Source organism: Dunckerocampus dactyliophorus, chromosome 15 (assembly GCF_027744805.1).
Source record: "Dunckerocampus dactyliophorus isolate RoL2022-P2 chromosome 15, RoL_Ddac_1.1, whole genome shotgun sequence".
Classification (NCBI taxonomy): domain Eukaryota; kingdom Metazoa; phylum Chordata; class Actinopteri; order Syngnathiformes; family Syngnathidae; genus Dunckerocampus; species Dunckerocampus dactyliophorus.
In genome coordinates this window covers 18,000,202-18,016,048 of record NC_072833.1, presented here as the reverse complement: position 1 = coordinate 18,016,048, position 15,847 = coordinate 18,000,202, and the positions used below count along the sequence as shown (strand labels likewise).

The 15,847-nt window shown below is 41.4% G+C and overlaps 1 long non-coding RNA gene across 1 annotated transcript; it reads left to right on the top strand.

Moving 5' to 3' along the window:
* The first annotated feature begins 1,147 nt into the window (after positions 1 to 1,147).
* Positions 1,148 to 9,008, top strand: LOC129168019 (uncharacterized). The gene is made up of 4 exons (XR_008566207.1): positions 1,148 to 1,271; positions 1,351 to 1,422; positions 1,506 to 1,653; positions 7,331 to 9,008. It is a non-coding gene; the product is annotated as an uncharacterized LOC129168019 (long non-coding RNA).
* The last annotated feature ends 6,839 nt before the right edge of the window (positions 9,009 to 15,847 follow it).

Genomic DNA, 15,847 nt, shown 5'->3' with positions numbered 1-15,847 from the left:
CCCAGCTAATAACCAAATCAGGGAAATAGATGGAAATGCACGTGTTGCATATTAAACAATGCTTGCACTGGCTAATTAAATTTTCCTCTGGATAGAGTGGGTTTAGATTGGTTGTGGCTGTTTGTCATTGACATATTCCAGCTGCGATTTAGTGGAATCATTCATTTAAACTTGTTAATTTATGCAAGACTCATTTAGAAAGTGACATTTCGAGTGTAGCACCTTCTTGTATTAGTTTATTGTTTATATTGTCAAGTTAATCAATACTAAATGAGAAATTAATAATACTGTACTAATACTGTGTCGAAAAGTTGATACAGAAAATTCCCAGGTTGAAGCGCACCCTGAACGTCTCAGCAATGCGTTCTTGTGCATTTGTTTAGCCAGGTGTCAATGTGCAGTTACAGCTAATCAGAGACAAGTTAGTTAATAATTGTTAGCCAATCGGGTTCATATTGGGTGGGCTTAAGAAGAAGACGAGCGTAAGTGACGTGTTGAAGCCAGAAACGGGAGCTGAGAGTAGTGATGTGCCAGATACCGCTGATTTAGTTTACGATTTGATACTGAGTCAAATTCAGGCTGGTATCGGCGATACCGTTCCGATACCGATACATTGTGCAAATTCACCTAATGAGTCTGGTAAATTTTAAAAAGGAGTGTATTTTATATGATAGCATAAACAATACAAGACAATAAATAATTAATACTTAAATTAAACTAATAATTTAAATAAAGTAATAATTTCCTAATTAAGTTATTTATTTATTTTAAACCCTGAAGTATATTGAGCTAGCAAGGTGATTTACAATATAGCCAAGCAACAACAGAAAAAAAGAGGAGGGGGGAAAGAATCATATAAAATATGAGAAAATGGTATTTTAATAACAAAAAAGAAAATAAGTAAAATAATAAAAAACATTCCAATAAATTATTCATTATTAAGAACTACTATAAGAATTAAACCTTTATTCACAATTCACACATGGCTCTGTTTATGATCGGGCATCCTTTCAACAGACGAACGTTTCAGACAAACATTCCCTCAAATGACTTAAGTACCAAAAGTATTGATATTTTGATTTGAGAATCGATTTTTGAGCATGAGGAGCTGGTATCGATATAAGAATCGATATTTCAGTATCGATCCGCATATTATTAGTTGAAAGGTCGACGTGACGTGTTGGAAACATTTTGTGCAGTAAATAAGTTTTTATAGCTCAGCTAAGTTAGCTACCGGTGGATGAAAGAGTTTGTGGACCTACCTGAACAACGTGAGTGAGTTGTGTGTGCAACATTAATGCCATTTAGTATTGTTAAAGCAGTAGCACCGCATGTGAACTGTGTTAGCAGATTAGCTTTTGCTTCGCACAACGGGAGAGCAACGTGCGTTTGTGGGAGAGGGCTTTTCTAACAAGCTTCTGAGTGAGTACAAGCAATGGCGGTACAAATGTATGAACAGTTAGGGGTAAGACAGGACGTTTATGAAGGTTTAATTCTGTTGGTAGCGGACATTGCTGCACCCGTGAAGACAGTGAAGCACTCAGGACTTCAACAAGAGGCTTACCGCTGCACGTGGACCACATGAGAACGCCCGCCATTGCTCAGCTAAGTGCTCGACAGAGGGTACGAACTAACTGCATCTCTGGAGGAACAGTGAGTACACAAAGTTTCCTTGTGGAATATAAAAGAACTCCAACAGCCAACATATCGTACCACAACTTGAACCTTAAAATCCATATTAATGAAATGTTCAAATGTATAAGGACTTGTCTTTAACAGTGTCATGTGACTTTGTTGGTACATGGGAACATAATATAAGATTTGCTTATAGTGTGTGCTTGGTAGTTAAAAACTCATTGTAGCAGTACACAGCTATTCATGGCCTGACCTCTCCGCACCGGAGTCAGTCATATGTGGTGGTTCGTGCATGTAGATCCCAGTGTTATATTTTTAGTAGCCTCACCAATTCACCTCCCATGCAATATTGGCCATCAGGTATCAGTGTGTATTACAACTGAATTGAGTGAGTGGGCACACGTGCAAACAGAGCATGTATGCGTCTAATGCGCTGTACTTGCATTACATTTTAAAACAAAATAATTTAAACAAAAGAGCAATAATACTGAAATATTGTAAAAAATAGAAATGATAATTTATATTTAAAAAATAATAAATGATTGCTGTTTCTTGGTTGACTATGGCCTATTATTAGTCAGAAAATATTACATATTATATATACACTAGGTTCCCAACTTACGAACACAATTGGTTCCAGACGACCGTTCGCAAGTCGATTTGTTCATAAGTCGAACAAAAGGTAATTGACCAATTATATAGGTACTACAGGTACATGTATACATATACAGTATATGCGTATGTATGTAAATATGAGTTTGGATGTAGTAGTAATATTAAACAAGGATAATTAATGAAAATATACAATAATAATAAAAATGATATAATAATCCGTAAAGATAAATGTTATTTAGTTTTAAAGAGGAGTGGGCGAGCATATGTCGTTGGTGGTGGTGGTGGAGTAGTTATTGAAAAAAGGACAAGTCGTCGTCGTCGTTAGACTCTTCTAAAAGAGGTTGTGTTCTGTAGGTGGTGTAGAATAAGCAGGCGTAGTAACAACTCTTTATAACTTTATTTACCAGCTCTGCTGGGTTGTATCATACAACTACAACTTAGCCTTCCTCTTGGTCCCATTAGCAGTGTCACAGTGCCCTCTACTGGTCAAGCATGTAGCAGTATAAAAATGGAGTTACTACAAGGCAAAATACATGAAAATATAGACCAGTCAGCTTGCGTTCGTATCTCCGAACGTTCACAAGTTGGATGTTTGTAAGTAGAGAACCCAGTGTATAGCATTCTGGTCATGAGGCGTCAGTAATGTTATAAGACATGACTTTGCTTACACTTAAAGTTTCGAACAAGTAAATTGGAGAGGCTAACTAGTTAGCTCGGTAGCTTGCTATGCTAGCGGCGGCCGTCTGTTATGGCCCTGCAGTGATCCCGTAGCTTGTGCAATGTGATGTAAACAAAGAAAATGTAAACAAAGAATAAGAGTAAGAGTGTAAAAGTGACTGTCGGGGTGACAGGGCTCTAATAATGTTAAAACCCATATTTAGAAAGCCGCCATCATATATATATATATATAGCTTTGTTTAGTAGTTGAACACCACACTCATCTGCATTCAAAAAGACAGGAACAAAACACTTTTCGGAGGACTTGACAATGGCCTGATAGCACAAATGCCAACATGTTGTGTATTTGTTTATATTTATGTTATTATGACAACCTCCTCACCAGGCAATGGCAAATGCTAGTGACAGGCCTCCTAGCTAACAAGTATTCTTGTGGCAAAAGCATGGCAATGGAGCGGGGACATTGACATCGTGCCATTGCTGGGCTCCGGGCGGGGGCTTTGAGGGAGATCATCATTTTCGCATAACAAACCGTAGCTTATTATTTTGCAGACAGCTTCCTGGAGTGGAAAATTAGCTTCGGCAAAGAGAGCGTCTTCCCGCCCCCATTCTTGGCAACAATTTGCCGTGCAAGGGGACGACTGTGTAAATGAAACCAATCGCAGGAAAAGCAGTCATCTCCCTCGTGTTGACAGAAAGCATCACCAGACCTGCTTTTGAAACGACACGTTGTGTGTTTGTGATACACACCAGTATTTATCACATTCCATATTACAGCGATGGTTTTGGTTATGCTGCTGGTGTTGAGCATAATAACTGACACCGGTCACGAACATCATTTCCATTCAGCGCGATGACAAGCAGGACACACAAGTTGTTCCACAGAGCCTCCTGAGAGTGACTTTTAATGTTCCATGCATCCATGTCAAAGCATTCAATCATTTTCTAAAATGATAATGGGCATGCAAATGTAACCTTGAGCACTCTTGGAGATGACTAAGAGAGATGTATTGATTAGGTTGCTCATTTTTAGACAAATCATTTCTTTAGGCTGATTGATGGATGGAGTGTGGGACATTTTGGAGCTGTGTGGGACGCCTGGGATGAGCACATAGAATGTAAACAGGACATAAAGGCGAACACGATCAATGATTCAAGTTTTCTATTCACAAAGTTGGCCACCTATGCTGTGCTCCCTTTTAAACTCCAGGTGACCTCAACTGTTTCATGCATAGCGGGATGTCTTGAAATCAATGATACTTGCTGCCATATCCATGTCTGCTATACCACTGCGGGAATTCTTCTGCACTTCTTCCAACAAGACGATGGCCTCACCTCTTTGTAATCCATCGAGTCCCCTTTTTTCCGTCTTTTATGCAGTTCCCAACAAATTCAATTGTACATTGTGATTGCTTTCATTGATTCTTACATTCCCGGTGTCCCACCGGACCAACATGTATTCTGGATCGCTTCATTCCCCCCCACCCCACACACACACACCCTTCACACACCTCGCTGCTCTCTAATAACACCACCCGTTAGCAAAGAGAATCACAAAGCTATACCTGCGATGCCTGCTGGGATTGGACCCATTTCTGACATTCAAATTGGCGTTGGCTAAATCTCAGGATGAGCCTCATACTAATTAATAGAATTTTTGTCATGTAGGGCGGAGCCATGGGATGGATAAGGGTAGCCTTGCAGAAACGGAATTGAAAACTGCAGCATACACAGATGGAGGCGGAGATGATGGGTGAGGAACGACCTCCTGGGGATTGTGGCTTGAGGCATCCAACTGATCTTCAGTGCATGTAATTAGACTGGGCCTACATGGTGCAGAGGGATAAAATTTTTCATGTCATCTAATCTAAATGGCTGACTGACGTATGTAAAGGGGCTACAGTGGAATAAAGGCAGAGTGGTATCAAGTTCAAAGCAGTGTTTGCCATGGGACTAGTCCTTGCTTATCCTGTGAAGATCCATTGAAAAGAATGTATAAATTGCTTCCATCATCACTCATTTACTGTTTGCTTTGCTGGCTACAGGAAGTGTCTTTCTACCTCAGTTGATTTGACAAATTGTCAAATTGTCTAGATGAGATTATTTCATACCTCTTGCAAACCGGATGGTACGCCAATATTAGTGCAAATGCCGTCGCAGCTCAAGCGTAAAGTCGATGTCCAATGATGTATGTTGCCTAGCACATTCCGAGTGGAAGAAAATGAGGCGAGGGAGCGGTCCCTTGCTATTGATGAGCAGCACAGGGAAAGGAAAAAAACATATAGCTGTGATGAAAGGAAGCGAGATACGGAGACGTCTGTGATAAGAGTGCCTTGCACACGCTCCGTGTATCCATTCAGCGCTCCAGTTGATATTCAGCACATGAGGCATTGAACATGACGAGGGAGCTCCCATCCCCTTTTTGCCTCTCACTCTCGGACCGCTGTAAATTGAACAGCGCGTCCAGCAGACCATTCATAACGCCATCCTCTGCCCTCCGCTATCATCGACCTCCCCGTCTGCTGCTGACAGGCTGTGCTATAATGGAAGACTTCGGAATGTTCTTGTGGTGACAACGATACACAAAGCGAGACGGGCAGTGATGAAGTGATGTTTGAGACCATTAAATTTTCCTCATTTTTAAAAAATGTGTTAAGTTGCTTCTCCGGTTTGGAGATTGGGATTAAGTGACCTTGCCGGCTGCAGTGTTGATCTGAGCAGCCTTATAAAGGGCTAAAAGCCCAGACATCCTCACAAAGAATGAAGCAAAAATCACATCTTTCTCCGGGTGGTGTCTGCGGTTCAAAGCACATACACTGCACATGGACAGGGGATTCATCCGCCGAGCACGCTACAAAGGCGACCTTGAGGGGAGGTTTGATTGAGGTGTTCAAAACCCGGGTGAGAAAGAGGCTTGATGGAATCAAGCGTATGGGATTACTTCACATTCCGTAGCATACCCAGCCCTCTGGCCTGCGGATGGTGTTGCAAATGAAGTGTCGGTGCAACTTTGCAAGGCAAGACGAATGAAAATGATGAGGGAGCGGCAGAAAAGGGGGATGAAGGTTGGAAGAGGAGACGAAAGAGGAAGCGGACAGGAAGGAAAGGTGCAAAAACTTGCTTTGAAAGTGACAATGCAGACAATGAATACTGATTATACAGTTTGACACCTTCCCTCCTCTCCAAACTTTGTACTGTAGGAGTTTTTGATTAGTTCTGCTAACCCGATTGTGTGTTTTGCTGTGTGTGACTCAAAGCAAAGAATCATGTTTACATTTAAGAGGGTGAAATTGCTGTTTCAAATATAGATTCCTCACCAGGCTAAGTGGAACACAGTTTATTTAATCCTTGAGTTGTCACACAAATGCGCCTTTTATGTCTTTTATTTCTTCTTTTCATCCTTATCCGTTTTTCTTAAAAAATAAATGTAGCCTCAGTCATGTTCATCAGAGCTTTGCAATGATTTCCTCCAATCAGTCAGGAACCTTCAAGAACCTGCATGCAGATAAATGACTGATGCCCTCTCTCCTGCATTGCTTGCCTGGAGATTTGCATACTGTCATGTGTCTGTGTGCCACCCCTTGACAGGAAACTAAATGTTTTTTTATTTGTATTTATTTATTTATTTTTATACTTGTCCTGTCCAGCCAATATGGCAAATACTATTGTCGATCTAGATGCCCATACATGCTAAACAGATTTACTCTGCCTGGGTAAACTGTAAGATACTCTTCTCCTGTAGTTGGTATTTGACTTTGATGTTTTATTGTCATGCGTATTTGGAGGGGTCGGACCAAAGCTGGAAGGGATAGAGGAGAAGAAGAGAAAAGGAACTGAGAGGGTAGTGTGGGGGCCTCCCCAGGAGCTTGGGGCGTGGTGGTGGTACAGCGAGAGACGACGATGACAACAATAACAGCAACACAACACAGCACTACAGCCGCATTTGTCATTACTACATCAGCAAACGCCTATGATAACCATAGTGTCCACCTACAATACTAATAACAAGATAATAGCGACAGTGATAATACTGTAATGAGACAGTAACTTATTCAAAGGAGTAGTAATAAAAATAATAACCGCAACAATAATAACATAATTTAGTAATCTTATTCTCTTGGTGTGAAATTCTCTTGGAGATTAATAAAGTATTAAAGAAATAATAAAGTAATTAAAGTATCTATGTCATTATATTTCATTATAATGAAAATAACATGACAATAGATAATCAGTGACTTATGTGGGGTTGTACACGTGCTGTATGTATGCATTTTTGTGTATGCATGTGTGTATATGTGCATGCAAGTGTGTCCATATTTACAATAATTGCATGTATATACACATAAGTATATATTTGTCACTGAAAATGTGTGAAAGGCGGGGGACTGCTTCCCTTCACCAGGATGCCCAGCTTCACACGGCCAGCATGGGCCTCCATCACCAGAGAGCCACCGGCACTGAGACATGCCCCCCAACACCCAGCCTGCCACTGACAGATAGGCACTAGGGTACGGCGCCGCACCAGCGAGGCTGTGCATGGGCAGGGCGCCCAAAGCACAGGCGGGCAGGGGACCCTGGGTCTCAGACCCACGACCCAGGAAAGGTTTACTGTAAATGCAAAGCAGCTGTTCTCCTGGTGTGGTCAGAACAACCTAGAACTGAATCCGCTCAATACTGTGGAGATGACAGTGGACCTCACACCCACCCCCACCCCAAAAGACTTTCCACCGGCCTAAGAAACTGCTAACAACCTTCTACAATGCAATAATACAGTTTGTTCTTTGCACCCCCATATTAAAGTTTGGCTTGGCTCTGCTATCACACTGGACAAGAGAAGACTGTAACAGACAATCAGAGTAAACCATTGGGACCAGCCAGGTAGGTAGGCTATACAAAGCACTGTTCACCAAAACAACCAGACACAAAAAAATAATTTCTTCCCCCAGTATTGAACAATTAACACACACCCGCATCCCCACAAGATGACCTGTATGCATTACTTTATTTGTCCACATTTATAGTATTAACCACTACTACCGGCATTTGCACCCATGCACATTTGCACTACATACTATTCTGGATGTATCACTTTGACTTGTAATCTGTAACACTGCAAGTGTCATAATTCTCTTACTTATTCTATGATTATAATTTTGAAGTCTGATAGAAGGAAGGCAAAGTTTTGGAAATATTAAAAATTCAATGGCGAATGCCAACTGAGGTCAGTAGCGCTAGCATTTGTGTTTTTATGTTTACATTCAACTTCAATCTACATAGAGCTTTTTTTATATATTTCATCTTTTTCTGCCATGCAGTGATGTATATTACGTCTGCAAAATGAGGAAATAGCTCCCTCTTGTCTGTTTACAATGCTCCCAGCGCCATGTTACAGCCCATAATTGAACGGATAGTCATTCGCTCTACCTTATCTAATTTTCATTTGCAGTCTTTGACTCTGCGTCTATCCTTTACATGGTCAGCCTGGAGAGAATGGGCAGAGAAACCATTCATTTTGGTCAGCACCTTGTTTTATGCCCTCACCATGGGTGGATAGGAAGATTCAAGGGATGTGACGGAACAGGGACGCAGTTTTACTCTGCAGAGTAAACCAGTGGGTGACGTGTGAGTTGAGTGAAACTAAAAGGCAACACAAACATCCAACAAATAGATCACAAGAGTTGTGGGATGTCTCCTTCATAGCTCTTCAACACATGGAAATAAGTGGCTGAAATATGACGCTCGGAGCAACATTGTCAGGAGGAATTTACTTTCCTGTACACAATGCACTGCAAATAAACGAGCAACTACTATGCGATGGCGCCGCACGGCCTTGAGGATGATGATTTCAAGATATTTTGCTCGATGTGCTTCACGCTATTCCGTCACACTCCAATCTCGTCTCTCGCTCGTCTCCACTGCCACATCTTTTCATTGCTTTTATCCGCCACTCACAAGATGAATCCTGCCGACCATCATTCCACATGCTTCCGACATGCTGCACTTTCAGACACGCTCACTTCAGTGTAGATTCTCCTCTCCTCATTTTGCGCTCGAGAGTCATTCACCGCTACAATCCCCCCCCACCTTCCTTCTTCCCAGGAAATATGGGCTGATTCAAAATCCGATTGTCATATCAGTTTTTGCCGGTCAAGGAAAAACGACAGTGGGAGGAAAAGCAATGAAAATGATGATTTTCTTCCCCTTAAGTCAGGGTCTGTCACATACAATCTGCATCGACATCCCTTCTCATCGCTTTCTTTAACAGTTTTGTGCAGTTTTCAAGCTTGCAGGCGGGTGACTGTGTGAATCCCAAATAGTTTGAGGGTCTTTTATGCACTTTCATATCTTTACGGCGTCCCATCAGTTATTACCGCCGTCTAAAAAAACGGTACCATTACTAGGCAGACAATTTTTTGTAAACCCAAAATGTGTCCTTGCACAAAAAGAAACATGTTTTGTGTCCTTCCACGCAAATAATGTGAACACGAGACGATTCCAAACAGACCTCTGAGTGGGCTTTTGCCTCCTTTTCTAGCAAGTGTGCTTGTATCCTGCTTCATTAGGATGAATGTGCAATATGCGTTTGCACCGCAGGTGAAAAGCCTCTCGTTAGTGACTGAGATTGAGGCTGCTGCTGAGGCGGTGGGCGTTCACCACAGTGATGCTGCGCCGTGTTGCACGCGATGTGCAAGATGAAGGCAGAAAGAAGAAATGCAAGGCAAAATGTTAAATTATGAAAGCGTAACAATCTTGTTTTTGTGAGTGTGAAAGCCTTTCATTGCAAAAAAGTCCACATATCTTTGTTCTTCAATATAAGTTTTTTTTTTTTTAACAAATGTATCAATATTTTGTTCATGGAAATGACAAATTACACAGAAAGGCGTCTGCATTGTCACTGCATCCCCTTGCTCCTAATGAGCACTTCTACAGTCGTTGCTGTTGTACCTTTTTTTTTTTTTTTTTTAAGCAAAATACCATATGCTGTCATCTGGGAAGGCAGGACAGCACATGAGATGACAAGCCAAGGATTTGTCACTCAAATTGTTGTCCATTACTCTGTATCTGACAGTGAGACGTTAGTGTCTTTACAGTAGTAGTCCCAATTTGGAAGCAGATCACCTGCATCAAGCTGATAAACGTTGGTGCTGCAAACCATGCAGTAGTCATTTCATTAAGTCTAGTCAGTCAAGTAAAAAAAAAAAACAGCTTCAGTTTAGTTGGAAGTAAGTTTGCCCGCTTGAGAGTTTGAATGCGTAAGAAATGTCATCTATGATCATGCATTTCTAGTCATTTCAGTAAATTGTCATGCCACTTGTGAGTTGGGTGCCTGCATTGCATATAACTTGGCAACTTTCAAAACAGTGCCATTGAGTTGTCACAAACAACAAAATAGCTCAGGCATCAAAACAATGCAGAGCGGCTCAGTCTATAGTGCCTACTCACTGACTATGTTTACTTCGAAAATGTCAAAACTTGCCTCTGCATGCATTTGTGTGTGCGCGCGTGCATGTCTCTGACACAGTGCATAGCCACCTGTGTGAATTCACATCATCTGTCACAACTTCCTACGGGCTCCCTTCGGTCACACCCACCCGAGGAAGTGCTGCAGCTCCCCAGGCGAACACGTTCCCTCCTTTCCGCCCCTTCAACTTCATCTGTCACAGATGCTGCGGCTTCTCTCCGCCGCCATCGCCACGTCCTGCCACCTGATGCACACACTCGCACGCATCTGCGCAACCGTGCCGCCATAGACACAAAACGGCAAAGCGTGACTATTTAATCAGTCACGGTCCTTAGCACGAGCACCACACCTTGCCGGCTATCTGACTGACAAGCGTGGCGACGTCAGAGCGCATTCTTCACGGCTGTCGTCAAGGAGGGGAAAACATGACTCCTGCGAACTCTCGTACAAACTGAGAAATTCATTAGCCAGAGATTAGGACGAACATTATTGAGGATCTAATATCTAATTTTTTGCGAAACAAGTGCCTCAGGATATACTGTATCTTATAAAATACTCTAGGAAGTAAATTTGGATAGTCAGTGAACAACTTGTCTAGCTAGCATTATGGAAAATGAAAATGAGGCAACACAAAGTGAGTAACAAGATAATTGTGTCATGCCTACAGTCCAATCTATGGTCTCGAAATACGAGAGTGCCATTATATCCTGGGGCGCTGTGGTTCACTGACAAGGACCATACATTACAGCATGTACTGTGGCACTGGGAAGCAGAAACTGGGCTGCGTGGTAGTTTTTCCAATATGACAAGGAGCCTAAAACACCTTCAAGGTGACAAGTGCCTTGCTGAGGAAGTTGATAGACTCGCCAAGTATGCCTCTTCCAGAACTGAACCCAATTGAGCACCTGTTGGGCATCCTCAAGCGGAAGGAAGAAAGACGGAGGAGCTCAAGGTGTCTATCATCTGGTTCTGCCATATCAAATGTATGTCCTTTTATGTGGGAAAAGACTCTCAAGAGGACATATCTTGATCAAAGTCAATATCTAACTAATCTTGTGTAGTATCTGTTATCAGATATAGATTACGTATATATACTGTACATGTATGTTTTATTGAGTTTATTTACTAGCCTGTTTTCTATATGAAAATGAACCCAGATGGTAATGCTCCAAATGTCACTTAATTCAGTCATTCATATCACTGGAGTGCTTATTAAAAGATAAGAGTCAATGGAGTGGAACAGCACAGATGGAGCCAGGACAATCTTGGCCAAAACACGTTGTCACGGTACCCCCAAGCCTAATGGAGATATCAAAGGACCCTCTTAACCCCCTTGACCTGAGGGAGGCCTGGACAGTAAGTATTGTTGTAAGCTGAAAGTTGGTAGACTTGTTTTTTTTTTTTTTTTTTTTTTTTCTTCTCAGGAACCATGAGGAGATGGGATGTCTCCCTTTTCTGGACGGCCGCTTGAAATTGTCTTTTTTTCAATCAATCACACTGTAAAATAAATCTAAGTCGGTGAATCTCAAATTTAAAGCTGCTTGGTGAGTTTTTTATTTTATTTTATTTTTTTTTTGACTGAAACTATCTTGCGCTAACAGACCTTCTTTCTTTCTTCTTTCTGTGTTCACACTGCGGGTTATGATGCCTAATTCAGATTTTTTTTTGGATTGACCACATAAAAAATTGTGGTCCTTCACGTTACCAAAAAATCCGACTTGTCAATGTGGACGCAAAGCCTCCGGGAAGTGATGTGCACGCGCAAAAACACAACGCACACAAATTTCTGTTTGTAAATATTGCTGCAGTGTGTGCTCTTAACGGGTCTGTGGCAATTTCAATGATTTTAGTCAATATTTTTTTAACCAAATGACTCAGTTTAGGAGATTAAAGGCCCTGTCACACCTTGACGATTTAGCCAGCATATGGTAACGTATGAAAAATTTGGCCAATACGCTGGCGTACGTCGAATAAGTTATGGGTAAGTTTTGTATATGTTAACAGCACACGGAAGCACGCCTGCATACGTCGTAGTACGTCCAAGTCGTCCAAAAATTTGGTGCATGAACCAAACTTTTCGACGTATGTCAATGTATGATTCATAAGTCCCGCATCCGCGGGCAATAAGTTATGTCGTCGTCGATCGTTGACACCCGTTCACACACGTTATTTGTAAGTCGTAATAAGTCAACATACGTTGAGCCAAAACTGTATCTTCTTGGCAAGCGTTGGCTGAGAGGAGATGGAGGCTGTTGTGTTTGCATTTGCAGGTAAGTTTGCAGCTTGACCAGTGGAGGACACAGGCATTGGGCATTGGACATAAGTTGTGAACACCGGCAACATGCTACACATTCGTTGGTATAAGTTGTCTATAAGTTATAGAAACGTTCTATATAAGTTACTAATACGTCATGTATACGTCAAACTCATTATGAATACGCTATGTATACGCCCAAAATTGCAAAAAAAAAAAAACGTTGACAGTTCAACGTACTGATCAAACTGATCACGTCAGGCATGCGCTGCCTAAATCGTCAAGGTGTGACAAGGCCTTAAGAAGAAAGAGGTCGATAATTTTGGCTATTGCAGTTCGTGGAGAACTAACGACGTCATTTCCGAAGAGGGTTTGGGTGGCAGGAGTGGGGGGACATTGCCGTGAGCCGCTTCACTGAAACTTTTTAAGAATAATTTTTGGATGACAAGAAGAACTTATGCCTACATTGGTGAGTATCTTGATCCAAGTCTTGCGTGCTAAACCAGGTCCATTCAATGTCGTAGAGGTGGGATATAAACAACCTGAACGTTCAGAATGCAGTAGATCGCATACATGTAATATTAATAATAGATTAGATTTTATATAGCGCTTTTTTAAGGTATCTAAAGCGCTTCACAATGAAGTGAAGCCATTATTCATTCACTCCTCAGTCACACACTGGTGGTGTTAAGATGCCCTGGGGTAGTCTGACGGTACCTCCTACAGCCTCTCCAACCACCACCAAACATTCATTTGCACTCACACCAATGTGGGCAGCACTGGAGGCAAGGTGGGTGAAGTGTCTTGCCCAAGGACACAACAAGTGACTGGGTGGAGCCAACCGCCAACCTTCCGGTTTCTGGATGACCTGCTTTCCTTCCTGAGCCACTGCCGCCCATAACAGATGTATCTACATATAAGAGAATAAGAATAAAGGTGTTAATTCATCCCTTGAAGTGGTTCATACACATGCAAAGTATCTCCTCTTGCCTCCAATGTTAGTTTGCCTTCAAGTTTTCAGTCCCTTATCCCTTTCTTTCCACATGTTTCTACCTGTCTTTGTTCCCATGGCCACCTCGTTTCCACCCTCTGCCTGTGGAGGCGAGGCTGCCATGCCTGGGAGCAGGTATACCAGGGCCAGTGAAGGCAGCGTGGCTTGGATGAACCCCAACAGGAAGTGAAGGGAATTAACGGGGCAGGTTTCTCTCTCTGTCTCTCGCTCTCTCTCTCTCCCGCACCCTCTCCTGTTTTCACTTAGTCTCCTTATTCTTGCCTCGATCTCTGTCCGTCTGTTGAAACCACGTTTCCAGACGGTGAAACACACGAAGTGATCGTGAAGCTTTCAGGGAAATTTCTTGCTTTGTTGTGGTTTTGTCAAGAGTGTATATTAAGCTAGATGAATTTAAATCTCATGAGCAACTAAATCCCATGTCGTCAATATATTTTTATATCCTGTACATTTCCACTAGAGCAATGTGTGGGAATCCATGGTGAGGGAGTTAAAGCCATGCGTATCGTGTTATTTATTTGTCTTGCTGTCAGTTGAAACACACTCATTGCTGTATTTATTTGGGCGCCCTCTCAGGCTCCATTAGGGCGTCGAGTTATTGCTTTTTGATTGTATTTATTCCTCCTACCTTTCATATCCGCTATCTTCGGCGAACAATATTACCTGGAAATGCACTTCCCCTACACCGGTGTCACAATTTGACTGATTGATTTGTAAATAAATATGTATCTATTAGTTTATTACTTTTCTGTGCTGGAATTCTGTGGTAGAAAATAACAGCAGCGCGATGAAGTTTGTCATCCTATTGTGTATGAACATAAATTAATCATGACAATAATAATGTTTCATATCCGAAATTAGTAATGTCCCCTTATGAACACAGCAATCACTAATGCGCAGTCAGCAGAGGCAGAAAAATAAAAACAAATCACGATGAGACATTAGAAATATGAATTGTCCATTTGAACTGTATTCTAAAAGTATTTTGTATATGACTCCAGTCATATACTGTACATTTATATATGTATATACATATAAATTTTTTACGTAAAAATAACTGAATTTGCATATTTCCTGATCAAATACAAGGAAGAAACCGAAGCTGGAGCTGCCGCGAGTGTCTCCTCTCGACTTAGTGCAAAACCTCAGCCTACCATCTGTGTGCACTCAATAAGTGCACTCATTTGGATCATGGCTCATACCAGTTTGTCAGCATGTCACCAATAATATCCATCCATCCATCCATCCATTTTCTTTGCCGCTTATCCTCACAAGGGTCACGGGTATGCTGGAGCCTATCCCAGCTGACTTCGGGTACACCCCGGACCGGTCGCCAGTCAGTCGCCAGTCACATATACAACCACATAAACAACCATTCACACTCACATTCATACCTATGGACACTTTACAGTCATCAATTAACCTAACCTGCATGTTTTTGGAACGTGGGAGTAAACCGGAGACATGCAAACTCTACACACAAATGCCCAACGGAGATTTGAACCCATTAGTATTATTATACTTGCTAATCTGACAATATACTGTAATTAATAGACATAAATGTCATATGCGGTGACGCTACAGTACTCTGTTCATCCTGAAAAGGCGGGGGCGTATTTGAGCAGGAAGGTTCATGTGACTGCCATCCTTCCATAGACAGGAAAAGCTAGCTTTGTTTTGTTTTTTTGACAGCAGTAGTGCAGCACCAGCTAGAGAGCAACAAGTCAAATGCATTAAAGATATGTTCTACTGAATGAATGACTGAATTTGATTGATGGAGGATTATATGTCCAAGCTCAGCAGAAGGTTATTAGACTTTTAAAACAAGTATCACAACTTTTCCTGGAGGACAGGGCACACGTACTTCATACACAAATTCAAGGTAAGACTCCAAATGTTTTTCTATTAATTAAAAAAAATACATTTTCAATAAATTAAATTTAAAAAATTAAATTAAAAAATAAATGGTATTAAGTATTTGAAAACAAAAATGTTTTTTTTTTTTACTCAGTGAATTATTTTCTTTTTATCTTTTTGATGAGCAACCTGTATTAACATTTAAAAAGTTAGTTCAAGGAGAAATATGATCTTAGAGGAAAATTAAACTTAAAACACTTATTCGCAAGAACAACGCTGAAAACTCAGCATTTCAGTGTGCGGAATGAAATTGTGGAATGGATCGAGTGAGGAACTC